The sequence below is a fragment of the Podarcis filfolensis genome (assembly GCF_964270895.1).
Source record: "Podarcis filfolensis genome assembly, chromosome: 10".
Taxonomy (NCBI): domain Eukaryota; kingdom Metazoa; phylum Chordata; class Lepidosauria; order Squamata; family Lacertidae; genus Podarcis; species Podarcis filfolensis.
This window is the reverse complement of record NC_139612.1, coordinates 74,804,267-74,830,057: the sequence shown is the minus strand read 5'-3', so window position 1 is coordinate 74,830,057 and position 25,791 is coordinate 74,804,267. Positions and strand designations below refer to the sequence as shown.

At 47.4% G+C, this 25,791-nt stretch overlaps 3 protein-coding genes across 11 annotated transcripts in view; 2 read left to right on the top strand and 1 right to left on the bottom strand.

Moving 5' to 3' along the window:
• LOC310742874 (uncharacterized protein) overlaps window positions 1–25,791 on the bottom strand; it is a 168,255-nt gene that overhangs the window by 91,220 nt on the left and 51,244 nt on the right. The window lies entirely within an intron of this gene.
• LOC310743095 (uncharacterized protein) overlaps window positions 1–25,791 on the top strand; it is a 135,363-nt gene that overhangs the window by 72,624 nt on the left and 36,948 nt on the right. The window contains exon 3 of one of the 2 annotated variants that reach the window (XM_083573197.1): window positions 11,935–12,208. The exons of the other annotated variant lie outside the window; for it this stretch is intronic. The gene's annotated coding sequence lies outside the window, so the exon portion shown is untranslated. Of the gene's footprint in view, window positions 1–11,934; window positions 12,209–25,791 lie in introns of those variants that run through there. 2 annotated transcript variants of the gene reach the window in all.
• The window catches only part of LOC310742934 (uncharacterized protein), a 103,191-nt gene that overhangs the window by 63,921 nt on the left and 13,479 nt on the right, over window positions 1–25,791 (top strand). The gene's annotated exons all lie outside the window — the stretch shown is intronic.

Here is a 25,791-nt window from a genome sequence, read left to right as displayed (position 1 = left end):
TCCCCGCGGCGGGGTGAGCTCCCATCTTCGGTCCCAGCTCCTGCCCACCTAGCAGTTCGAAAGCACCCTTAAGTGCAAGTAGATAAATAGGTACCTCTTTATAGCTGGAAGGTAAATGGCGTTTCCATGTGCTGCGCTGGTGCTGGCTCACCAGAGCAGCTTCGTCACGCTGGCCACGTGACCCGGAAGTGTCTCCGGACAGCGCTGGCCACCGGGCTCTTGAGTGAGATGGGCGCAAAACCCTAGAGTCGGACACAACTGGCCCGTACGGGCAGGGGTACCTTTACCTTTACTAAAGGGACCCCTTACCATTAGGTCCAGTCGTGGCCGACTCTGGGGTTGCGGCGCTCATCTCGCTTTATTGGCCGAGGGAGCCGGTGTACAACTTCCAGGTCATGTGGCCAGCATGACTAAGTCGCTTCTGGCGAAACAGAGCAACGCACAGAAACACCATTTACCTTCCCGCCGGAGCGGGACCTATTTATCTACTTGCACTTTGACGTGATTTCAAACTGCTAGGTTGGCAGGAGCAGGGACCGAGCAACGGGAGCTCACCCCGTTGTGGGGATTCGAACTGCCGGCCTTCTGAATGGCAAGGCCTATGCTCTGTGGTTTAACCCACAATGCCACCCGCGTCCCTACAGTACATATACAAGACAGTAAAACATCCAACATTAAAAACCTCCTGATACAGCTGTCTTCTAAATGTCAGATGGTTGCCTACTTCCTTGCCCTCGGAAGGGAGGGCATTCCATGGGGCAGGAGGCCCTCTGCCTGGTTCTCTGGAACTTCACTTGTGACAGCAAGGGAACCAGCAGAAGACCCTCGGAGGCGGACCTCCCTGTCCGGACTGAACGATGGGGGTGAAGATGCTCCGTCAGGTCCACAGGGCCGAGGCTGTTGAGGGCTTGAGGTTGCAGATCTTGCTCCTCCATAATGATCGATGTATAGTTAGCAGAGTAGGAGAAAACACAGAGGCAGCAAAGCTTAGAAATTTATTACTGAAGACACATAAGCATAACAGGATCCCAAAAATAGCAAAAATGTAACTCACAGTAAAACCCTGACTTAGCATTCCAAAACAGCACTCAAGTAAGAAACAGACAAGCAGAGTAGAGTAATATCAGAATAGGAAGTGGGAGCAGGCGCATTTCAATACTGTAATTTATATATAATTCAATGTCAGAGTAACCCTGGGACTAGATAACAAGCCTCCAGGTGGACGTGCCCCACCTGCCCTTCACGTTCCTCTTCCACACGGGCAGAATCTGCCTTCTGGACTGTGGGATTCACGGTTGTTCTCCTCCTCTCTATCCACCAGGGCTTGACTTCAGGTGCAGCAGAATTCCCCAGCCCCCCAAGGATTTGAGACCCATCAGCTTTCCTCACCTGGTTTAGCCGGCCGGTTGAAGCCGTTGCTTGAAGCCCTGTTGCATGCTGACAGCTTCTGGGAGCCACAGGTGAGAGCTAAGTGCAGGGTGGGCATCAAGGGTGGAAAAATGACCCCAGAAGGTGCAGGACATGTCCCCCACCCAAGGAACTACTGCTCCCCAACACCCCATGACATCTAGATTCAGGTAGGTAGCCGTATTGGTCTGACACAGTTGAAATAAAAAATTTAAAAAGAGTCCAATAGCACCTTAGAGACCAACTAGGTTTGTTCTAGGTATAAGCTTTCGTCTGCATGCACACTTCTTCAGATACACTGACACAGATGTCACCAGACCCATGTATATCGTGGGAGGGTGGAGTGGGGTTTTTCTCAGAAGGGTACTCCTACTACCATCTCCCACTACCCTTCACTATATGAAGAAGTGTGCATGCACATGAAAGCTTATACCTAGAACAAAATTAGTTGCTCCCTAAGGTGCTGCTGCTGTTGTTGTTTAGTCGTTTAATCGTGACCGACTCTTTGTGACCCCATGGACCAGAGCACGCCAGGCACTCCTGTCTTCCACTGCCTCCCTCATGCTGGTAGCTTCGAGAACACTGTCCAACCATCTCGTCCTCTGTCGTCCCCTTCTCCTTGTGCCCTCAATCTTTCCCAGCATCAGGGTCTTTTCCAGGGAGTCTTCTCTTCTCTTGAGGTGGCCAAAGTATTGGAGCCTCAGCTTCAGGATCTGTCCTTCCAGTGAGCACTCAGGGCTGATTTCCTTAAGAATGGAGAGGTTTGATCTTCTTGCAGTCCATGGGACTCTCAAGAATCTCATCCAGCACCAGAATTCAAAAGCACCAATTATTCAGTGATCAGCCTTCTTTATGGTCCAGCTCTCACTTCCATACATCACTACTGGGAAATCCATAGCTTTAACTATACGGACGTTTGCCGGCAAGGTGATGTCTCTGCATTTTAAGATGCTGTCTAGGTTTCTCATTGCTTTTCTCCCAAGATCCTAAGGTGCTGCTGGACTATTTTTATTATTTTTTTACTTCAGCTGTGTCAGACCAATATGGCTACCTACCATGAAGTACAGTTATCTCCTTGCCTTGAATATCCTGCTTTTCAGTGCGAGATTAGGATAGTCCTCTGTCAGAAGACAAGCAGAGGATCAAGCAGCGCATCATTATTATAAGGAGCAATGGGGGTGGGTGTTTCCGCCTGGGATTCCCATGTGCCAGCTGCTTTCCTTCTGCTTCTCCTGCTCTCTCCATGCAATCTGAGGCATGTAGACAGAGGTCCATCTCCAAGAACAGGAGCTTCCCTGAGCACCCATTCAGCTGACCCCAAGCACCAAGCCTTGTCACTAGTTCTCTGACTGACCCAGACCACAGTCCCTAGAAAAGATGAAGGCCTGGGTCTCCCAAAATGGTCTATATGGACCTCCTGAGGTCAGCGGGACTGTGCAGGTGATTCATGAAGATCTAGAGGTGGAAATGGGGGCAACCACTTGATTTGAAAGGCAGTCTCAGAGGACAACGGTATTCCAAGATCATGCTGTGTTATTAAAGATGATTTAGGGTTATGAAAGGTTGCTGATGCATTACTATCATTCGACATCATACCATTTTCATTTCCTAAAAAGTGGGAACATGGGGAGGACATGGGAGAATGTAGGAGATGTTGAAATAAGAGAAGGTGCTAATGGTGGTTGATGTGTCCTTTTCCCCCTATATTCTCTTTCCTGAAACCCAAACAGGATTTCCTTTCTGCCCACTCTGAAAAAGGTGATGGAGAAGACAGAATTGCAGGGGACAAGGCACCTTTCATTTCATTAGGAATAGCCATTAAAATGTGTGAAATGTGGAATATGCTTCACTGAATGAGCACACATAGTTCACATCAACAAACACAAAAAGGAAAGAACCCATTTAAAGGTATGGAGTGCAGAAAGAGCTTCTGTTTCAATGCAAAACTTAGAACACACCAGCGGACTCACACAGAGAGAAAATGTTTTACGTGCAGGGAGTGTGGGAAGAACTTCAGTCAGAGTGGACACCTTAAATTGCACAAACTGACTCACACCGGGGAGAAACCATTTAAATGTATCGAGTGTGGAAAGAGCTTCCGTTGTAATACAAGCCTTAGATCACATCAACGGACTCATACAGGGGAGAAACCATATAAATGTATTGAGTGTGAAAAGAGTTTTAGCAATAGTGGAAACCTTAGACAACATCAACGGACCCACACAGGGGAGAAACCATTTAAATGCATGGAGTGTGGAAAGAGCTTTAGTCATAGTGAAAGCCTTAGATCACATCAACGGAATCACACAGGAGGGAAACCATTTAAATGCATAGAGTGTGGAAAGAGCTTTAGTCAGAGTGGACACCTTAGAATACATCAACGGACCCACACAGGGGAGAAACCATTTGAATGCATGGAGTGCGGAAAGAGCTTTAATGAAAGTGGAAGCCTTAGAAGACATCAACGGAATCACACAGGAGAGAAACCATTTAAATGCATAGAGTGTGAAAAGAGTTTTAGCAATAGTGGAAACCTAAGAAGACATCAACGGACCCACACAGGGGAGAAACCATTTAAATGCATGGAGTGTGGAAAGAGCTTTAGTGATAGTGGAAGCCTTAGATCACATCAACGGAATCACACAGGGGAGAAACCATATGAATGTATGGAGTGCAGAAAAGTCTTCAGTCAGAGTGGACACCTTAAAATACATCAACGGAATCACACAGGGGAGAAACCATATGAATGTATGGAGTGCGGAAAAGTCTTCAGTCAGAGTGGACACCTTAAAATACATCAACGGAATCACACAGGGGAGAAACCATATGAATGTATGGAGTGCAGAAAAGTCTTCAGTCGGAGTGGACACCTTAAAATACATCAACGGAATCACACAGGGGAGAAACCATATGAATGTATGGAGTGCAGAAAAGTCTTCAGTCGGAGTGGACACCTTAGAAAACATCAACGGACTCATACAGGGGAGAAACCATATGAATGCATGGAGTGCGGAAAGAGCTTTAATGAAAGTGGAAGCCTTAGAAGACATCAACGGACTCATACAGGGGAGAAACCATATAAATGTATCGAGTGTGGAAACAGCTTTAGTAAAAGTGGAAGCCTTAGACAACATCAACGGACTCACACAGGGGAGAAACCATATGAATGCATGGAGTGCGGAAAGGACTTCAGTATGAGTTCACACCTTAGATCACATCAACGGACTCACACAGGGGAGAAACCATTTAAATGTGTGGAGTGTGGAAAAAGCTTTAGTGATAGTGGAAGCCTTAGGAACCATCAACGGACTCACACAGGGGAGAAACCATTTAAATGTGTGGAGTGTGGGAAGTGCTTCAGTCAGAGTGGAAATCTTAGAAAACATCAGCGGACACACACGGGAGAAACCATTTAAAGGTATAGACTGTGGAAGGAGCTTCAGTCAGAGTGGAATCCTTGATTTATGTCAACAAACTCACACAAAGGAGAAACCACATTCTTTCACCTTTGGTGGACGTGCCCAAAGATCAAGGCTTTTTGGGAAATGATTTATAATGAAATGAAAAAGGTACTTAAGTATACATTCTTGAAGAAACCAGAGGCGTTTCTCTTGGGCATAGTCGGCCATTTGGTGCCAAAGCAGGACAGAACTTTTTTTATGTATGCTACAACGGCAGCAAGAATACTTATAGCAAAGCACTGGAAGACTCAAGATCTACCCACCCGGGAAGAATGGCAGATGAAGGTGATAGACTATATGGGACTGGCAGAAATGACCGGCAGAATCCGCGACCAGGGAGAAGAGTCGGCAGAGGAAGATTGGAAGAAATTTAAGGACTATTTACAGAAACACTACAAAATTAATGAACTCTGAAAAGATGTTGGATTGAACTTTTGTGGTCTCTAGCTGTTATGATAAAGATAATAGGGACTAAAATTGTTTTAAGTCATTAAATTTAAAAAAGTTGAGTGGAAAATAAGGTTTATTTTAAAAGGAATGTTAAGAGATTAGGATTTGCTGAATTAACAAGTTGAACTAGAAAACAAGAAGGGGAGGTATGAGGAAGTCAAAGAAACATGTTACTGAAAAATTGTTACTGAAATTGACATGCTGTTAATATTTTTCTTTTTCTTTTCTTTTTGTGTTTATATAAAATTGGAAAATCTAATAAATATTCATATTTAAAAAAACAACGGAGGGATCTAAGCTCGTGGGGTGGGGGAGGGGAGGATGTTGCAATGCAAACCTTGTAGGAGGGACGGGACCCACTTTGCAGCTGGATCTCCGGGATCAGCCCCTCCCCCGCTCTCCTGATCCCAGAAGAAAGAGGGGAGGGGGGAACCTTCTCCTCCCCCCTCAATTCTTTCCCTCCCCTCCCGGCACCTCCTCCTCTCACCCCGCCCCCACAACCCCAGATCCCGCCCCCAAACATCCCACCCCTTCCTCCTCCTCCTCCAATCCGGCTTCTGCTCCGGGAATGGGGGGGTGAGCCCCCCTCCCAAACGGCCTGCTTCTCCCAGCAATTCACTCCGGATTGCTGCTCTGCCCCACAGCTCTAGAGAGGCGCTTTCGGAAAGGGGAGGGAGAAGGGACCCCCCCCCGTGGATGTTGCAGGAAAGGAGAATTGGGAGCGAGGACAAAGAGGTAAAGGGCTCTCGGGGGGGGGAGGGGGGAGAAAAGGACCCAGAGACCCCTCCAGCTCCCCCAAGCGCCTTCCGTAGGGCCTGGATCCCGGCACGCGTGCAGCGAAGGGGCGGAGATGGGGCGCCCACCCACGAGGACTCCCTGGTCCCGTTCCCCCCGCGCAAGCATCCCTGGGGCGCGGAGAGAAGCCAGGATAGAGACCCCCCTGTCCCCCCTTGCTCGTCTTGGGGGGCAAAAGGGGCGGAGAGATGGGTCGCGCCTGGCGAGGGGTGAGCCAAGGGGGCGTCTGGGTGCAGGGGAGACTCCGGGAGAGACGAAGGGGACCAAGGGGGGGGGAGAGCATCCCTGGGGCAAAGAAGCACAGCATGGGGGGGAGATAGGAGGACCAGTCTTTGGAGAAAAGTCTCCATCGTGGCTTCCTTGGGAAATCTCGGGGTGGGCGCCTTGGCTTCTCTCTCCCGCCCAGGAATCGGCCCCCCTTCAAGGCGACCAGAGAAGGATCCCTGGAAAGTGGGGGTCCTGTCCCCCCACCCCTCCTTCCTGCAAGCTCCATCCTCTTCCCGCCCCATGAGCCCCCATAAGCCCCTGCCCTGCCCAGACCCAGGGATTCTGCCCAGTCCAGCCATTGGTCCCCTGGAGAGGAGAGGAAATCCCGAGAGGAAGAGGGGAGGGGGGAGGCCTTCTCAGAAGCGGCTCTTGGTTTCCACAATCCCACCCAGGAAGCAGCCAGAAACCTTTTCCTCTCTCTCAGGCTTCCATCTTTAATGTCTTTTCCACTGAGGATGAGGATAATGTACACGTGTCATCAGAAACAGGGGTGCAGAGTCCATGGAATGGCTCTCAGGATTGATACAGAAGTTGCACCTCAAAAGCATTTCTGTTCCTCTTACTCTTTGTAGGCAATGTCAGAGTGACTGACAAGCTGAGATACAATCCTTGAGCATCGATGACAGTGACTGCCTGAATCTTCCCAGTCAAAGGACCCATTTTCATGATAGACAGTGCCTGTGGCTGGAGGCTCTACACACCGGGTGTGCCTGTGCAGGCCAAAGACTGCCAGTATTAGCATAGGTGAGGTGTGTGACCTCCCCAAATTTACAGACTGTATGTGAATGAGAGTTTGTGGGTGGGATTATAGTTTACAGCAACCCTGTGATTTTCTCCACCCGTAACATTTCGTGAGCTGATATTGCAGTACGAATTCCAAATTAACTGCAAAAAATCACATGATAAAAATAATAGTGCAGTGGTACCTCGGGTTAAGAACTGAATTCATTCTGGAGGTCCATTCTTAACCTGAAACTGTTCTTAACCTGTGGTACCACTTTAGCTAATGGGGCCTCCTGCTGCCGCCATGCGATTTCTGTTCTCATCCTGAAGCAAAGTTCTTAACAGAAGGTACTATTTCTGGGTTAGCAGAGTCTGTAACCTGAAGCGTCTGTAACCTGAGGTACCACTCTAGAAGTTCTAGTATTAGTATCTTCCCCCAGCCACTCTGGGCAGCTTACAGTACATAAAGGTAAAGGGACCCCTGACCATTAGGTCCAGTCGTGGCCGACTCTGGGGTTACGGCGCTCATCTCGCTTTATTGCCCAAGGGAGGCAGCGTACAGCTTCCGGGTCATGTGACCAGCATGACTAAGCTGCTTCTGGCGAACCAGAGCAGCTCACGGAAAGGCCGTTTACCTTCCCGACAGTACAGTACATATACAAGACAGTAAAACATCCAACATTCAAAACCTCCTGATACCGCTGTCTTCTAAATGTCAGATAGTTGCCTGTTTCCTTGCCCTCTGAAGGGAGGGCATTCCATGGGGCAGGAGGCCCTCTGCCTGGTTCCAGTTCCAGAACTGTCCAGTTCCAGAACTGTTCCAGAACTGTCCAGTTCTGGGCACCACAGTTCAAGAAGGACACTGACAAACTGGAACGTGTCCAGAGGAGGGCAACCAAAATGGTCAAAGGCCTGGAAACGATGCCTTATGAGGAACGGCTAAGGGAGCTGGGCATGTTTAGCCTGGAGAAGAGGAGGTTAAGGGGTGATATGATAGCCATGTTCAAATATATAAAAGGATGTCACATAGAGGAGGGAGAAAGGTTGTTTTCTGCTGCTCCAGAGAAGCGGACACGGAGCAATGGATCCAAACTACAAGAAAGAAGATTCCACCTAAACATTAGGAAGAACTTCCTGACAGTAAGAGCTGTTCGACAGTGGAATTTGCTGCCAAGGAGTGTGGTGGAGTCTCCTTCTTTGGAGGTCTTTAAGCAGAGGCTTGACAGCCATATGTCAGGAGTGCTCTGATGGTGTTTCCTGCTTGGCAGGGGGTTGGACTCGATGGCCCTTGTGGTCTCTTCCAACTCCATGATTCTATGATTCTATGGTTCCCTGGAACTTCACTTCTAACAGCAAGGGAACCAGCAGAAGACCCTCAGAGGCGGACCTCCCTGTCCGGACGGAGCAATGGGGGTGGAGATGCTCCTTCAGGTCCACAGGGCCGAGGCTGTTGAGGGCTTGAGGTTGCAGATCTTGCTCCTCCATAATGATCGATGTATAGTTAGCAGAGTAGGAGAAAACACAGAGACAGCAAAAAAATAATTCAGCTGAGAAATTTGTTACCGAAGACAGATAAACTTAACAGGATCCAAAAAATATCAAAAATGTAACTCACAGTAAAACCCTGACTTAGCAAACCAAAACAGCACTCAAGTAAGAAACACACAAGCAGAGTAGAGTAATATCAGAATATGAAGTGGGAGCAGGCGCATTTCAATACTGCAATTTATATATAATTCAATGTCAGAAATAATGCTGTGTTATTAAAGATGATTGAGCATTATGAAAGGTTCCTGATGCATTACTACCATTTGACATCATACCATTTTCATTTCCTAAAAATTGGGAACACGGGGAGGACATGGGAGAACGTAGCAGATGTTGAAATAAGAGAAGGTGCTAATGGCGGTTTTTTTCCCCTGTGTTCTCTTTCCTGAAACCCAAACAGGATTTCCTTTCTGCCCACTCTGAAAAAGGTGATGGAGAAGACAGAATTGCAGGGGACAGGGCACCTTTCGTTTCATTAGGAATAGCCATTAAAATGTGTGAAATGTGGAATATGCTTCACTGAATGAGCACACATAGTTCACATCAACAAACACAAAAAGGAAAGAACCCATTTAAAAGGTATGGAGTGCGGAAACAGCTTCTCTTTCAATACAAAACTTAGAACACACCAGCGGACTCACAGAGAGAGAAAACATTTTAAGTACAGGGAGTGTGGGAAGAACTTCAGTCAGAGTGGAAACCTTAAATTGCACAAACGGACTCACACAGGGGAGAAACCATATGAATGTATGGAGTGTGGAAAGAACTTTAAAAATAGTGGAAGCCTTAGTAAACATCAACAGACTCACACAGGTGAGAAACCATTTAAATGCATGGAGTGTGGAAAGAGCTTCAGTCAGAATGGATTCCTTAGATCCCATCAAAGGACTCACACAGGTGAGAAACCATTTAAATGCATGGAGTGTGGAAAGGACTTCAGTCGGAATGGATTCCTTAGATCCCATCAAAGGACTCACACAGGTGAGAAACCATTTAAATGTATGGAGTGTGGAAAGGACTTCAGTCAGAATGGATTCCTTAGATCCCATCAACGGACTCACACAGGGGAGAAACCATTTCAATGTATGGAGTGTGGAAAGAGCTTTAGTGAAAATGGAAGCCTTAGGAACCATCAACGGACTCACACAGGTGAGAAACCATTTAAATGTATGGAGTGTGGAAAGGACTTCAGTTGGAATGGAAACCTTAGATCCCATCAACGGACTCACACAGGGGAGAAACCATTTAAATGCATGGAGTGTGGAAAGAGCTTCAGTTTCAGTGAAAGCCTTAGACAACATCAACGGACTCACACAGGGGAGAAACCATATAAATGTATCGAGTGTGGAAAGAGCTTTAGTAATAGTGGAAGCCTTAGACAACATCAACGGACTCACACAGGGGTGAAACCATTTAAATGTATGGAGTGTGGAAAGAGCTTCCGTTTTAGTGGAAACCTGAGAAGACATCAACAGGCTCACATCGGTATGAAATGATTTAAATGTATGGATTGTGGAAATAGCTTCAATCGGAGTGCACACCTTAGAAATCATCAACGGACTCACACAGGGGAGAAACCATATAAATGTATGGAGTGTGGAAAGGACTTCAGTCGGAATGGATTCCTTAGATCCCATCAACGGACTCACACAGGGGAGAAAGCATTTCAATGTATGGAGTGTGGAAAGGACTTCAGTCAGAATGGACACCTTAGATCCCATCAACGGACTCACACAGGTGAGAAACCATTTAAATGCATGGAGTGTGGAAAGGACTTCAGTCAGAATGGACACCTTAGATCCCATCAAAGGACTCACACAGGTGAGAAACCATTTAAATGTATGGAGTGTGGAAAGGACTTCAGTCAGAATGGATTCCTTAGATCCCATCAACGGACTCACACAGGGGAGAAACCATTTCAATGTATGGAGTGTGGAAAGAGCTTTAGTGAAAATGGAAGCCTTAGGAACCATCAACGGACTCACACAGGTGAGAAACCATTTAAATGTATGGAGTGTGGAAAGGACTTCAGTCGGAATGGAAACCTTAGATCCCATCAACGGACTCACACAGGGGTGAAACCATTTAAATGCATGGAGTGTGGAAAGAGCTTCAGTTTCAGTGAAAGCCTTAGACAACATCAACGGACTCACACAGGGGAGAAACCATATAAATGTATCGAGTGTGGAAAGAGCTTTAGTAATAGTGGAAGCCTTAGACAACATCAACGGACTCACACAGGGGTGAAACCATTTAAATGTATGGAGTGTGGAAAGAGCTTCCGTTTTAGTGGAAACCTGAGAAGACATCAACAGGCTCACATCGGTATGAAATGATTTAAATGTATGGATTGTGGAAATAGCTTCAATCGGAGTGCACACCTTAGACAACATCAACGGACTCACACAGGGGAGAAACCATATAAATGTATCGAGTGTGGGAAGAGCTTTAGTGAAAATGGAAGCCTTAGAAATCATCAATGGACTCACACAGGGGAGAAACCATTTAAATGCATGGAGTGTGGAAAGAGCTTCAGTCAGAGTGAAACCCTTGATTTTTGTCAACAAACTCACACAAAAGACAAACCATATAAATATCAGGAAAGTAGATAGAGGTTCACTCTTAGTGGAAGTTCAAAATCAACAGACATATGGACAGAAAGAACTTTAAGAGTTGAAACCCTTCAAACCATCAACAACCTCAAAGAGGAGAAGCAGTTTAAATGAAAAGACTGCAAAAAGTGCTTTATTTATAACGGAGTTATCAAGGAACATCCAGGGACTCTCACCTGGGAGAACCCATTTAGATGTATGGAGTGTGGGATGTCTTCCTCTCAGAGTCCACTCTGAGCAATGAACTCAGCAGGAAATCATTCCTAAAAGCATGAGGTATATGTGAAGTTCTGGTGTTTATATGTAAAACTGTATAATAATGAAATAATGCAGGCAACATCTCACAATGGTGAGTATAATTTTAGATGAAAGTACCTCTGGTTTTTGCACCAAACTCTGTCACCCCCCCACCGCATGATCTCCCAGCACTGCTTCTTCACCAGAACTTCATCGCTGCCTCCTGCCCTGCGCGTTCTGAAGAAAACTTGAAATACTGAAATTGAATGGGAGATTTCCCCCCAAGCCTAATTTCAAGAGGGGGGAGGAGGGGCTGCAGGGTCCAGGGAAGTCTCCTGGGGGGGGCTATCTTCACTCATGAACCCCATGGGGCAACCCCAGAGTTCCTGCTTATTCTAGGGTTTGGGAAAGAGAGTATTTTTCCATAGTCCCAGAAGTTTTATTCACTCATGCTACTCGGGAGTTTTCCTACCAGAGGACCACAGTGCTGTGGCTGCTGTTGTTGTCATGGACTGGCTGGTGAGGGGGGGGAGGCACCAGTTGGGGGACCCACAAGGGAAGAAGGCTCAGAGCCTGGGGACTGGTGGGGGGATGAGCCGAAAGAGGGAGAAAGGGGAGCAGACCGGAAAGGGAGATTTTGCAAGCTGAGGAGGAAACAGGGTTTGGTGAGCGGGAAGAGTCTGTGGCAGAGAGCAGTTCAGACTCAGAGGGAGGAGAGGAGGGGGCCAGGAGACCCAGAAGAGGCCGTCAGCTGAAGCATCCATAGAGATTCCCCCTCCTGCTGCGACCAGCTCCCCTCTCCCCTGGTCTAGAGCACACAGGGAAATCCAGTTCAGACCCCATGAGCCTGTACATGATATTAAGATGGTGTCCCCCCCCCACACACACATACACATGCATCACTTTAATCTTATTGATAATGAACTGTATTTTCTGCCCATTCACCCCGTTTGGAGAAGTCCCTTTGGAGCTCCTTGCAATCTTTCTTTGTTTGAACAACCCTGGACAATCTGCTGCCATCAGTAAACTGCCCCCTCCCTGCTCCCTCCTAAGTCTAGATCATTTATGAACAAGTTGAAAAGCCACAGGTCCCAATACTGATCTTGAGGGGACTCCACTTTCTGCTCCTCTCCATTCAGAGAACTGTCTGTTTACTCTCTTGGTGTTTCAGAAGGAGGGCTGCCTTCCTGGTGGTGGGGTGGCAATGAGCCGAAAGAGGGAGAAAAGGGAGCAGACCAGAAGGGGAGATATTGCAAGCTGAGGAGGAAACAGGGTTTGGTGAGCAGGAAGAGTCTGGGGCAGAGAGCAGTTCAGGCTTGGAGGGAGGAGAGGAGGGGGCCAGGAGACCCAGAGGAGGCCGGCTGCTGAAGCTACCAGGGAGACCCCCCCCTCCTGCTGCGACCAGCGCATGCCTTTGAGTCTGGCGGTTAGAACTCTTAGAATGTGGGGATCCCATTTTTCAACCAAAGCAAAAACCCGCCAGCCTTTTCCCAGGTCTTTCCTGACCTGACAGTCGTTCGTCTTCTCTACGAAGGACGCTACAAAGTCCTTCTCCCTCCCTTTACTTACCATGGGGTCCCAGCAACCTTTTCTGCCTCTTACACGCTATGGAAAAGAGTTCCTTTCCATTGGATGCCTGGCAGCCCAGTGCCAAATCCGGCTGCTCCAGAGAGAATGGAAAGGAGCTGTAAACGCCCTTGCGCTCTGACGCGCACCAGTCACTTCCTCCCGGATCTTGGTGCTGCCTGTGCAGCTGCATTTACGAGAAACAGAGAAATTGGAAACAGAGCCCAAGTCCCTTGCTATCCAAAGTGGGCATTGGACCAGCCTTGGGGCGTCTTCCTTGGGGAAAAGGAAAAGTTTCAGATCTCAGGTTCCCCGACAGGGAATGAGAGCTTTGATTGGCGTTCTCCCCTTGCAGTTAATTGCCTCTCTAATTGCAGAACCCCAATTCTCCCGTTCTCCCCTCCCCCTCCTAGCTACCTCTTGCCAGGAAGGCTGGGAGTGAAGACCGTAAGCAAAAGAGACAGCCAAGGATGAGAATCTGGGTTGCTGGGTGTTTCAGAGAATCCCGCCCACAATCTTCTCCATTCCTAGACTCACGTCCGCATGCGCTGCTCCTGGCCACCCCGGGGTCTTTTACTAGATTAATTTATGGCTGGCCTGGGGCTGAAAATAAACTTCCTAAAAACTAAATTACTGACAAAAAGCCTCACAATGCAATAAAAAAAAGAACTTCAAGAAGAAACAGGCCTGGAAATTAAAAATAAGGTTAAATACCTAGGGATCTGGATTTCAAATAAAAGTTTAAATGTATATGAGGATGATTCTAGTAAAGTATGGAAATAAATTTATTTTAAAATATATGGAAACCTGGACCAAACTCCATCTCTCACTGTGGGGAAGAGTCTTGGTTGTGAAAATGAATATCCTCCCCAAAATGATTTTCTTATTCCAAACAATGCCCATCTTAGGAGAAATGAATTGTTTTAAGGAATGGAAAAGGGAAATATCTAGATTTATATGGAGTGGAAAGAAACCAAGAATTAAACACCCGTTATTAACAGATAAAAAGGAGAGAGGAGGTTTTGCATTGCCAGATTTGCAATTCTATCATGCGGAGGCAGGATTGGTTCGAATAAAAGACCTTACATTTTTTATTACAGGATTCATCCAGCCCAGCATTTTGCATGATGAATTCTGCATTTACGTTAAATAAGCAAGGGGACAATATACCGTCCTCCTTCTTGTTCCACATAAAGATTTCTCAGGAGACAGATGAGGTGATCAGGTACTCCCATTTCTTTAAGAACTCGCCATAGTTTGCTGTGCCCAACACAGTCAAAGGATGTTCTGTAGTCTCCATAATCCAGCGCATGTTTGCAATTTGGTCTCTGGTACCTCTGACCCTTCGAAATCCAGCTTGCACTTCTGGGAGTTCTCGATCCACATACTGCTTAAGCCTGCCTTGTAGCATCTTAAGCATAACCTTGCTAGCCTGTGAAATGAGCACAATTGTGTGGTAATTGGCGCATTCTTTGCACTGCCCTTCTTTGGGGTTGGGATTCATATGTGGCAGGAACCCCCCCCCCCCAATCACTCAGTTTGTACAAACACAACACACTCACACTCACACTCACACACGACATGTTGGTTTCTATTTCCCTCACTGAGCAGCAACTGCAGTCACAAGACATTGTTTTGCATTCCACAGTCAGAGTTACTGTTGGGTTCCCATGGGAATGGGAGACTGGATGTGACGTACACTGGTTTCCTGTTTTTCACTGTTCTCTCGGTTTCTTTGTGTCGAGAGAGTTGCTTCTCTGCTCTCACAGAGGCAGGATGCATGTTTGTATTCTCTCAGCATAGCTTGTAAATAAAGTCAGCATGTGGCACATTACCTGCTTATCCTTCTGCTGTGTGACGACGCTCTGCTTGGGCTCAAGATAAGACGAGCCTGTATCAGCTTCAGATGGGCCGAAGCTGGTCAAAATCTCACACGACATACGCAATGCTTCTGTTATAAATTCATAGAAAATCAGCCGTACATCGGATCTGCACCGTTCCACTTTTATTTTGCACCATGAGCGAAGGACTATCAAAGGGGGGAGACTTGGCACAAGGCAGCCAACACGTCCGCAGCGAGCCCTACCCAGTTGGCATGCCAACCTTGATGGTCCTGGACAGAAGATCATTCCACTCACAAAGGACCTGCATATGGAAGTGGATTCAGTACGGACTGAAACACAGGACAGTGACCAGCCCTTCCCTCCGGGGGCAGGAAACAGTGAACTCCCCTTTGTCCTCAGGAATGTAATCATGGGGGAGGGGAAAGAAGGAACCGGACAGGTGAGAAGACCCTCAGGTTACCACCACAACTCCTCCTCCTTCAGAGAAGTCACACTTCTCTGAGGTCTCTCAGCCCCACTCACCTCACAGAGTGTTTGTTGGGGGGGAGGAGGGGAAAGGAGAATGTTAGCCGCTTTGAGACTCCTGAAGGGGAGTGATAAAGCAGGATACCAAATCCAAACTCTTCTTCTTCTCCCTGAGCCCCTCCTCTTTGTGATGTGTCAATGATGTAGTCATGATGTAGTCGTGATGTAGTATTGGGGGTGTAGCATGGGGGATTAGCAGCTAATAAAAGTTGGGGTCTTCTTTTGTTGGGGGCTTCCATCTTGTTCCACCTGGGGGCAGCTGGGAGTCCTGTGGTGACAGTCTTCAATCAAGACCAAGCCTACTGGCTGCTCTTTTGCTCTGCTCTTCCTGGCTGGTCTCCTTGTTTCTTGTCCAGGGGATCCCTCAGATTTCTCCCTTAACACATGGAATCCGCTTCTGGCTCCAATTCTATAGGCTGCTTTGCTGAGCCTCTTGGCTGCTGTGCATGGACGAGGGCCTGTGTCCACGGTCCTTGTCCTGGCCTGAGTCAGAGGCTGGGGTGGGGAGCTGGGATTTGGGGGGAGTCGTTTAGCTGCCCCCCTCCATTTCTGGTTTGAACAGCACCAAGACCTAAAACACGGAGGGATCTAAGCTCGTGGGGTGGGGGAGGGGAGGATGTTGCAATGCAAACCTTGTAGGAGGGACGGGACCCACTTGGCAGCTGGATCTCTGGGATCAGCCCCTCCCCCGCTCTCCTGATCCCAGAAGGAAGAGGGGAGGGGTAAACCTTCCTCCCCCCCTCAATTATTTCCCTCCCCTCCCGGCACATCCTCCTCTCACCCCGCCCCCACAACCCCAGATCCCGCCCCCAATACATTGCTCCTCCTCCTCCTCCTCCAATCCGGCTCTTCTGTCCCAGGAATGGGGGGGTGTGAGCCCCCTCCCAACCTGCCTGCTTCTCCCGGAAGTGGAGCTTCCACTCCGGATTGCTGCTCTGCCCCGTAGATCTAGGGGGGGCGCTTTCGGAAAGGGGAGGGAGGAGGCAGGGGACCCCCCCGTGGATGTTGCAGGAAAGGAAAGGAGAATCGGGAGCGAGGACAAAGAGGTAAAGGGGTCGCGGGGGGGGAGGGGGGAGAAAAGGACCCAGAGACCCGGCCAGCTCCCCCAAGCGCCTTCCGTGGGGCCGGGATCCCGCACGCCTGCAGCGAAGGGGCGAATATGGGGCGCCCACCCACGAGGACTCCCTGGTCCCGTTTCCCCCGCGCAGGCATCCCTGGGGCGCGGAGAGAAGCCAGGATAGAGACCCCCCCCTGTCTTTCCCCGGCTCGTCTTGGGGGGGGGCAATAGGGGCGGAGAGATGGGTCGCGCCTGGCGAGGGGTGAGCCAAGGGGGCGTCTGGATGCAGGGGAGACTCCGGGAGAAAGAAAGGGGGTCATGGAAGTGGGGGGAGAAGGGAGGGGGCATTCCAGAGTCAGGGAAGCGCAGCATTGGCGGCGGGGGGGGGAGGGCGATAGGAAGACCAGTCTTGGGGGAGAAGTCTCCCTCGTGGCTTCCTCGGGGACTCTCCGGAGGGGCCGCCTTGGTTTCTCCCTCCCGCCAAGCAATCGACCCCCCCCCCTTCAAGGCGACCAGAGAGGGATCCCTGGAAAGTGGGGGTCCTGTTCCCCCCCACCCTTCCGTCCTGCAAGCTCCATCCTCTTCCCACCCCATAAGCCCCTGCCATGTCCAGACGCAGCCATTCTGCCCAGTCCAACCTCTGGTCCCCTGGCGAGGAGAGGAAATCCCGAGAGGAAGAGGGGAGGGGGGAGGCCTTCTCAGAAGCGGCTCTTGGTTTCCGCAATCCCACCCAGGAAGCAGCCAGAAACCTTTTCCTCTCTCTCAGGCTTCCATCTTTATTGTCTTTTCCACTGAGGATGAGGATAATGTACACCTGTCATCAGAAACAGGGGTGCAGAGTCCATGGAATGGCGCTCAGGATTGATACAGAAGTTGCACCTCAAAAGCATTTCTGTTCCTCTTATTCTTTCTAGGCAATGTCAGAGTGACTGACAAGCTGAGATACAACCCATCAGCATCCGATGACAGCGACTGCATGAATCTCCCCAGTCAAAGGACCCATTTTCATGATAGACAGTGCCTGTGGCTGGAGGCTCTACACACCGGGTGTGCCTGTGCGGTCCCAAGACTGCCAGTATTAGCACAGGTGAGGTGTGTGACCTCCCCAAATTTACAGACTGTATGTGAATGAGAGTTTGTGGGTGGGATTGTAGTTTATGGCAACCCTGTTATTTTCTCCACCCATAACATTTCGTGAGCTGATATGGCAGTACAAATTACAAAAATCTACAAAAACTAAAAAATAAATAAATCACATGATAATAATAATAATAATAGTACAGTGGTACCTCGGATTAAGAACTGAATTCGTTCTGGAGGTCCGTTCTTAACCTGAAACTGTTCTTAACCTGTGGTACCACTTTAGCTAATGGGGCCTCCTGCTGCCGCTGTCCAATTTCTGTTCTCATCCTGAAGCAAAGTGCTTAACAAAAGGTACTATTTCTGGGTTAGCAGAGACTGTAACCTGAAGCATCTGTAACACGAAGTACCACTGTAAAAGTTATAGTATTCATCTTTCCCCCCAGCCACTCTGGGCAGCTTACAGTACATATAGGTAAAGGTAAAGGGACCCCTGACCGTTAGGTCCAGTCGTGACCGACTCTGAGGTTGCAGCGCTCATCTCGCTTTATTGACCAAGGGAGCCGGTGTGCAGCTTCCAGGTCATGTGGCCAGCATGAGTAAGCCGCTTCTGGCGAACCAGAGCAGTGCACAGAAACGCCATTTACCTTCCCGCCGGAGAGGTACCTATTTATCTACCTGCACTTTGACGTGCTTTCGAACTGCTAAGTTGGCAGGAGCAGGGACCAAGCAACAGGAGCTCATCCCGTCACGGGGATTCGAACCGCCGACCTTCTGATCGGCAAGAACTAGGCTCTGTGGTTTAACCCACAATGCCACCCGCGTCCCTACAATACATATACAAGACAGTAAAACATCCAACATTAAAAACCTCCTGATACAGCTGTCTTCTAAATGTCAGATGGTTGCCTACTTACTTGCCCTCGGAAGGGAGGGCATTCCATGGGGCAGGAGGCCCTCTGCCTGGTTCCCTGGAACTTCACTTCTAACAGCAAGGGAACCAGCAGAAGACCCTCGGAGGCGGACCTCCCTGTCCGGACTGAGGGATGGGGGTCAAGATGCTCCTTGAGGTCCACAGGGCCGAGGCTGTTGAGGGCTTGAAGTTGCAGATCTTGCTCCTCCATAATGATCAATGTATAGTTAGCAGAGTAGGAGAAAACATTCAGACGCAGAAAGAAAATAATTCAGCTGATAAATTTATCACTGAAGACAGATAAGCATAACAGGACCCAAAATTAGCAAAAATGTAACTCACAGTAAAACCCTGACTTAGCATACCAAAACAGCACTCAAGTAAGAAACAGACAAACAGAGTAGAGTAATAGCAGAATATGAAGTGGGAGCAGGCGCATTTCAGTACTGCAATTTATATATAATTCAATGTCAGAGTAACCCTGGGACTAGATAACAAGCCTCCAGGTGGACGTGCCCCACCTGCCCTTCACTTTCCTCTTCCGCACGGGCAGAATCTGCCTTCTGGACTGTGGGATTCACGGTTGTTCTCCTCCTCTCCATCCACCAGGGCTTGACTTCAGGTGCAGCAGAATTCTCCAGCCCCCCAAGGATTTGAGACCCATCAGCTTTCCTCACCTGGTTTAGCCGGCCGGTTGAAGCCGTTGCTTGAACCCCTGTTGCATGCTGACAGCTTCTGGAAGCCACAGGTGAGAGCTGAGTGCAGGGTGGGGACCAAGGGTGGAAATTGACCCCAGAAGGTGTAGGACATGTCCCCCACCCAAGGAATTACTGCACCCCAACAGCCCATGACATCTAGATGCAGGTAGGGAGCCGTGTTGGTCTGACGCAGTTGAAATAAAAAATTAAAAAATAGTCCAGTAGCACCTTAGAGACCAACTAAGATTGTCCTGAGTATAAGCTTTCGTCTGCATGCACACTTCTTCAGATACACTGACACAGATGTCACCAGAGCCTTGTATATCATGGGAGGGTGGAGTGGGGTTTTTCTCAGAAGGGTACTCCTACTACCATCTCCCACTGCCCAACACTATATGAAGTGTGCATGCACACAAAAGCTAGAACCAACTTAGTTGGTCCCTAAGGTGCTACTGGACTATTTTTTTACTTTTTTACTTCAACTGTGTCAGACTAATATGGCTACCTACCATTACCTACAGTTATCTCCTTGCCTTGAATATCCTGCTTTTCAGTGCCAGATTAGGATAGTCCTGTGTCAGAAGACAAGCACAGGATCAGGCAGCCCATCATTATTATAAGGAGCAATGGGGGTGGGTGTTTCTGTCTAGGATTCCCATGTGCCAGCTGCTTTCCTTCTGCTTCTCCTGCTCTCTCCATGCAATGTGAGGCATGTAGACAGAGGTCCTTCTTTTGCAAGAACAGGAGGTTCCCTGAGCACCCATTCAGCTGACCCCAAGCACCAAGCCTTGTCACTAGTTCTCTGACTTACCCAGACCACAGTCCCTGGAAAAGATGTAGACCTGGGTCTCACATAATCGTCCGTATGGACCTCCTAAGGCCAATGGCACTGTGCAGGTGATTCATTAAGAGATTGAGGCGGAAACAGGGTCAACCACTTGATTTCAAAGGATTTCCCACAGGACAACAGTATTCCAAGGTCATGCAGTGTTATTAAAGATGAGTTAGGATTATGAAAGGTTGTTGATGCATTACTACCATTTGACATCATACCATTTACATTTCCTAAAAATTGGGAATATCGGTAGGACATAGGAGAATGTAGGAGATGTTGAAATAAGAGAAGGTGCTAATGGCGGTTGATGTGCCCTTTTTTTCCTGTGTTCTCTTTCCTGAAACCCAAACAGGATTTCCTTTCTGCCCACTCTGAAAAAGGTGATGGAGAAGACAGAATTGCAGGGGACAGGACACCTTTCGTTTCATTAGGAATAGCCATTAAAATGTGTGAAATGTGGAATATGCTTCACTGAATGAGCACACATAGTTCACATCAACGAACACAAAAAAGAAAGAACCCATTTAAAAGTATGGAGTGCGGAAAGAGCTCTTTCAATGCAAAACTTAGAACACACCAGCGGACTCACAAAGAGAGAAAATCTTTTAAGTGCAGGGAGTGTGGGAAGAACTTCAGTCAGTGTGTAAACCTTAAATTGCACAAACGGACTCACACAGGGGAGAAACCATTTAAATGTATCGAGTGTGGAAAGAGCTTTAGTGATAATGGAAGCTTTAGATCACATCAACGGACTCACACAGGGGAGAAACCATTTAAATGTGTGCAGTGTGGGAAGTGCTTCAGTTTCAGTGCAAGCCTTAGATCACATCAACGGACTCACACAGGGGAGAAACCATATGAATGTATGGAGTGTGGAAAGAGCTTTAGTGAAAATGGAAGCCTTAGGAACCATCAACGGACTCACACAGGGGAGAAACCATTTAAATGTATAGAGTGTGGAAAGAGCTTTAGTTATAGTGGAAACCTTAGGGAACATCAACGGACTCACACAGGGGAGAAACCATTTAAATGCATGGAGTGTGGAAAGAGCTTTAGTGAAAATGGAAGCCTTAGGAACCATCAACGGACTCACACAGGGGAGAAACCATTTAAATGTATAGAGTGTGGAAAGAGCTTTAGTTATAGTGGAAACCTTAGGGAACATCAACGGACTCACACAGGGGAGAAACCATATAAATGCATGGAGTGCGGAATGAGCTTTAGTCATAATGGAAACCTTAGAACACATCAACGGACTCACACAGGGGAGAAACCATTTACATGCATGGAGTGTGGAAAGAGCTTTAATGAAAATAGAAGCCTTAGGAACCATCAACGGACTCACACAGGGGAGAAACCATTTAAATGCATGCAGTGTGGAAAGAGCTTCAGTTATAGTGGAAAGCTTAGATTACATCAACGGACTCACACAGGGGAGAAACCATATGAATGTATCGAGTGTGGAAAGAGCTTTAGTCAATATGGAAGCCTTAGAAGACATCAACGGACTCACACAGGGGAGAAACCATTTACATGCATGGAGTGTGGAAAGAGCTTCAATCAGAGTGGAGAGCTTAGATCACACCAACGGACTCACACAGGGGAGAAACCATATAAATGTATGGAGTGTGGAAGGTGTTTTCGTGATAGTGGAAGCCTTCAATCACATCAACGGGCTCACACAGGGGAGAAACCATTTCAATGTATGGAGTGTGGAAAGTGTTTTCGTGATCGTGGAAGCCTTAGATCACATCAACGGGCTCACACAGGGGAGAAACCATATAAATGTATGGAGTGTGGAAGGTGTTTTCGTGATAGTGGAAGCCTTCAATCACATCAACGGGCTCACACAGGGGAGAAACCATTTCAATGTATGGAGTGTGGAAAGAGTTTTAGTGATAGTGGAAGCCTTAGATCACATCAACAGACTCACACAGGGGAGAAACCATATAAATGTATAGAGTGTGGAAAGAGTTTCCGTTGTAATACAAGCCTTAGATCACATCAACGGACACACACAGGGGAGAAACCATTTCAATGTATGGAGTGTGAAAAGAGTTTTAGTAATAGTGGAAGCCTTAGAAGACATCAACAGACTCACACAGGGGTGAAACCATATAAATGTATGGAGTGTGGAAAGAGCTTCAGTCAGAATGCAGACCTTAAAAAACATCAACGGATTCACACAGGGGAGAAACCATTTAAATGTATCAAGTGTGGAAAGAGCTATAGTATTAGTGGAAGCCTTAGATACCATCAACAGACTCACACAGGGGAGAAACTATATAAATGTATAGAGTGTGGAAAGAGTTTCCGTTGTAATACAAGCCTTAGAACACATCAACGGACACACACAGGGGAGAAACCATTTCAATGTATGGAGTGTGAAAAGAGTTTTAGTAATAGTGGAAGCCTTAGAAGACATCAACAGACTCACACAGGGGTGAAACCATTTAAATGTATGGAATGTGGAAAGAGCTTCAGTCAGAATGCAGACCTTAAAAAACATCAATGGACTCACACAGGGGAGAAACCATTTAAATGCATAAATTGTGGAAAGAGCTTCAGTTATAGTGGAACACTTAAAAAACATCAACAGACTCACAGTGTGGAAAGAGTTTCCAGTGTAATACAAGCCTTAGATCACATCAACGGACTCATACAGGAGAGAAACCATTTACATGTGTGGAGTGTGGAAAGAGCTTCAGTGATAGTGGAATCCTGAGAATACATCAACAGACTCACATAGGTAAGAAACCATTTAAATGTATGGAATGTGGAAAGACCTTTGGTGATAATGAAAAGCTTAGAACACATCAACGGACACACACACGGGAGAAACCATTTCAATGGATGGAGTGTGAAAAGAGTTTTAGTAATAGTGGATGTCTTAGGAAACATCAACAGACTCCATTTCAATGTATGGAGTACAGTAAAGTGGAAATCTAAGAAAACATCAGCAACACACAGGGGAGAAACGATTTAAAGGTATGGACTGTGGAAGGAGCTTCAGTCAGAGTGGAACCCTTGATTTATGTCAACAAACTCACACAAAAGACAAACCATATAAATATCAGGAAAGTAGATATAGGTTCACTCTTAGTGGAAGTTCAAAATCAACAGACTCATGGACAGGAAGAACTTTAAGAGTTGAAACCCTTCAAACCATCAACAAACTCAGAGAGGAGCAGCAGTTTAAATGAAAAGACTGCAAAAAGTGCTTTATTTATAATGGAGTGATTAAGGAATATCTAGGGACTCTCACATGGGAGAACCCATTTAGATGTATGGAGTGTGGGACGTCTTCCTCTCAGAGTCCACTCTGAGCAATGAACTCAGCAGGAAATCATTCCTAAAAGCATGAGGTACATGTGAAGTTCTGGTGTTTATATGTAAAACATTATAATAATCAAATATGGCAACATGTTCCCGACAAGTGTGTGCGCATAAGTGCATGTGTAGGCTGGAATTTGAACTGCTGAGGCTGGGAGGTTTGCAAAAGAAAACAAGGTGCAGGATGTCCAGTGGTAGCTGGCCAAGGGGATTGCTTGCATCTGAGACAGGAGACTGCTTGGGCATGAAGGTATCGCTGGACATGACTTTATAAGGGGATATGAAATTCTGTTAAGAAGCTCACTGGTAAAATTCATGGGAACAAACCAACTTCTTATGAAACGTGAATAGGGTGCTGTCTTTGCTCTGTAATCTTTTGACTCAGGCATGGTTCCACGCCACTCCCCCCAAAACAATGATTTCTTTCTGAGGTCTCAGGTGATCCCAACTGGAGATGAGAATGTTGTGTGAGATGCACATGAAGAAGTTTCTCTGGTGATGCTTCAATCTAAGGGGTTTTGTTTTTCAAGCGCAGAATCTTAACTACTGAGCCTTGGAAGAAGTACGCTTGCAAATGATTATTGGGTAGTGAAGGTGTGGGGTGTAAAATTGTATTGCAGTCAAATGCAACATTCCTGCAATGCACATGCTGGGGAATGCTTGTGTCACTCAGGAGAAGACTTGCTAGTTCCTACTGAGCTGGGACAGACTTCCTCTGCATGGCACTTCATGTAGGTGTGGCCTGTTCTTGGACAGAGGAGCACACGGCCTCCATGTTCTGCTCTTCTTCTTCTCCTTTTTGTGTTCCTACAAGTTAGGAAGAAGTGACTGCTCAGTTGCAGTCACTTGAGATTATTTCCCTTATGGGATAGTTCATGTCGATATATATAGAGTTATGTAACTTAAGTCTGCCTTCAGGGATCTTATTGTGAACTGGATGATTGTAAGTAAACTAGTTTTATGTTAACTTTAATCAGATAGTCGTGTCTATTCTTTTAGGAGGGATAGAAAAAGGGATCTTACCAGGAATCCTAAATAGTGAGGCTCAGACGAGCCTGCAACTAGCTAACTGCTGTGTAATTTCAAAGAGGGATTGTTTAACAACTCTGCTAAGTTATAGAACTTGCCGACACAAGGTAGGAAGGATATCATAAAACAATATATCCTCTCCTGCCTCCCTAAACATTCCCACAGAAAGAGCCTGGGGTAGGATGTCCCCTCCCTTGGAGCGAGCGACCAGCAGGGATGCCTCTGAGCTGCCTCCGTGTGTTATGCTCAGCCCACCGTTCCCCATACAGACATCTCTGGCAATGGTTGCTGACGAGGGCTTACTGCCCATGCTGCCTTGTTTTGAATAGGATGGGGGGCAGTCCTCTGACAACTCACAGAGCTGTTTTCAGGATCTGGAGTGCGAGGAATGATGTAGTGTAGCAGTTAAAGTGTGAGATGTGAGTCAAACTCCTCTTCCTGCAACCTCAACTCTTCGTATGCATGGGGATTATAACACTGGACAGCCTTGCAGGGCTGTTGTTGAGATTACTGAGATAATATATGTTATATTTTGTAATGCTTTAAATGTGCTACATAAATGCTAAAGTATTCTTAAGTAAAGCTGAGTATTGGTTGGTGCAAAGTGAAAGGGCCAAGAGGCAGAGCCAATAGAAGAAGACGAAATCCAACGAGTAATAAAAGAATCAAAAACCCAGGACAAGGATGGATTTTTGGCAAAATATTATCAAAAAACTAAATCAAACCCTGAGTGCACCCTTGAAGGAAGTACTGAACAGCATTTTAAGGAGGGGAGAAGTACCTGGCAGGTCAGACTCAGAGGGAGGAGAGGAGGGGGCCAGGAGACCCAGAGGAGGCCGTCAGCTGAAGCATCCACAGAGACCCCCCCTCCTGCTGTGACCAGCTCCCCCTCCCCTGGTCTCCTAGAGCACACAGGGAAACCCTGTTCAGACCCCATGAGCCTGTACATATTAAGGGGGGGGGGGTTGTCCCAACATGCATCACTTTGATCTCATTGAGAAGGAACTGTAATTACTGCCCATCCACCCCGTTTGGAGAGCTCTTTTTGGAGCTCTGTTTGAACTGTGGGGTGTGAAACACAGAGCAGTCAAATACGACATTCCTAGAGTGGACATAAAAGGGGATGTCTGGACCAGCCAGTCAGAACATCCTGTTTCCTCCTGGGCTGGGACAAACTTCCTCTACATGTGACCAGAGGTGGGTGTGACCTCACCTGTGCAGGTAACAACATAGCACAGGGGAGGCAGCCATCTCTCTCTCTCTCTCTCTCTCTCTCTCTCTCTCTCTCCATTCCTCAAAGAAGCAACATCTCCTTAGCCTGAGATGCTCTCTTGGCTTCAAGAGAGGACAAAGGAACTATTTCCTTATGGGATAGATTCCAGGTGTATATATTTTGTAACCTAAGTCTGCT